This window comes from Elephantulus edwardii, unplaced genomic scaffold (assembly GCF_000299155.1).
Source record: "Elephantulus edwardii isolate Elephantulus edwardi_28Jun2011 unplaced genomic scaffold, EleEdw1.0 scaffold00219, whole genome shotgun sequence".
NCBI lineage: Eukaryota > Metazoa > Chordata > Mammalia > Macroscelidea > Macroscelididae > Elephantulus > Elephantulus edwardii.
Window position 1 is genome coordinate 4,695,095 of NW_006399969.1, and position 2,398 is coordinate 4,697,492.

Sequence of the window (2,398 nt, forward strand, 5' to 3'; positions counted from 1 at the left end):
AAAAAAAGAGGAAATAAGATATTTGCAACATTTAAAAAATATAGTACAGTTATACATATGTGTGTACTATCAACTCTCAGTCCCGACATCTTAAAGACATTTTGTGTTACCGTTCTGGTTAGAGAACTTTTTTTTTATCCATAAGCCCTTTATTATAGATCTGTGGAGGACAGCGGGGAGGCCTCAAAGACTGCCTCCAGGACTGGGAATGGTCACCAGGCTTTTATACTTGTCTGGAGTTAACAGCTAATTTAGGGGATGAATCTTCTCTTGCTATACAGACAGAATAAAGAAAGGACACTAAAATTCTAAGGTCAAGCAATTAGTCTTTCAGTCTGGAGAAAACTGATGTCAGTTTTATAACTATAACCACCATTCCATAACTGATACATACATAGAGAATTCTGAACTTGTCAGTACCACCCCATCAATGGGTTCTCAATTCTGCTAAAAGTAGCACAAAAGCTTCCATACAGAATATTTAAGCAATATGGTATGACTGATGTTCAAATAAAGTTTCAGTAAAAGAATACGAAAATTCAAGTTCTGTTTAATTTCCATGTACCATAAAATCTTCCTTTGATTTTGTTTTTTTCTCAACCATTCCAAACATTTGCAAAATAGAATACAATTCTTGTCATGCAGGCCATATGCAATGACAAGCAGGCATGGCAGAACTTAGCTGTAGGCTAATTGTCTTCAAAATACGGTGCACAGACAACCAGCAGAAACTGTCACTGAAGCACATAGTATCAGGGGGGAGTGTCCCCTTCTCCAATTCCAAAAGTGATTCTTAGACCAGTTAGATTTAGTGACACTTCTGTTCTCCAAGGCAAGGCAGAGAGGAGTTGAGTGGAGAAGTTCCATGTAAGAGTTAGGAATGCTGGTGGCAGTGTGGTTAAGGTCTTCAACCACTAACCAAAGCTTGCTACCTTGAACCTCCTTGTTGATCTGTAGGAGAAAGATCTGGCAGTCTACTTCTGCAAGATTTCCAGCCTTCAAAACCCCTCTGAGCAGTTCTGTTCTGTCCACAGAGACACTGTCTACAGGGACACGTTCAATCAATTGACTTGATGGCAGTGGGTTTGATGAGGTTTTACTTTTTCATTTTTTTTCCATTTAAAGGTTCTGGCTAATGGCAAATGGGAATTACAGGTGAATTCATTGACCCCAGGAGGCTTTTGGGTGAAATTACAGGAGGAGGGTTCCAGCTTCTAGTTCATCCACAGATTTCAGTTGCTTTGGGGTTTTTTTTTTAAAAGTAGTTCATAATTTTTTTAAAAAAAAATTATTTTCTTAATTTTAATGAACATTTACAGAGATTTTGGATTTTCCTTAACTTATTGTTGCACTTTTCTCTCTACCCCTACCCCTACCCCAGTTCATTCCTCTCTTCATTATTTTTTATAAAAGGAAAAGCTGAAAATTGGGGCAGCGTTCGGGGAATGACCAGAATACCAGCACACTGCACTCTTGCCTCACAAGCCCCTGCTTCAAGGCCAACACTGGAAGCTGAAGGGACAAAATAATCACTTTTTGTTGATATGTGCCATCAAATCACTTACAACTCATAGCAACCCTTTGTACAACAGCTCTGAACCATGCTGTATACTGTGTCAACTTTATTGTCTCTGATACAACTACTCCCATTGTCCCAGTCATTTAATCAATCCATCTCATTGAGGGTCTTCCTCTCTTGCTCTGCCCTTCCACACTTCAAAGCATGGTGTCCTTCCCCAAGGACTTGTCTGTCCTTGCAACATGTCCAAAGTATGTCAGATGAAGCTTCATAATTTTTGCCTCCGAGGATCAGCCTATCATTTTTTTAAAGCAAAAAATATATAAAAGGAAAAAAATCCTCCTGACAGAGGCAAGAGGATGGGCCTCCTCATGTTGCTCCTTCCCCCACAGCCCAGAATATTTGGGGAACTGATACAGGCACCTTGATCTCTTCCAGCAAGGACAAGGGAGGCATCTGTGATCAGGGACTAGGCACCCTGTCAGCAAGGAGGAGACAGGCTCTGAGCAGGGAAGCAAATGGAAAAGAGACAGGGAAGACAAGAAGACTGGAAGACAAGGCAATTTTTGAAGATTCATCAACAACTTGTATTATATGGATGATACAACTCTAATTGCTGAAACTGAGGAGGTCCTGAAATGTTTACTGCTGAAGGTCAAGGACTGCAGCCTTCAGTAGGAATTGAAGCTCAACATCAAGAAAACAAAGATTCTCACCAAAGGCAATTTACACATTTAATGCAATCCCAATAAAAATACCAACCCGTTCTTCAACGAGATGGAAAAGGCAATCTCCAGTTTCATTTGGAATGGAAAGAAGCCCCGAATAAGCAAAGCACTCCTTAAGAATAGAAGAATGGTAGGAGTTATCTCACTCCCT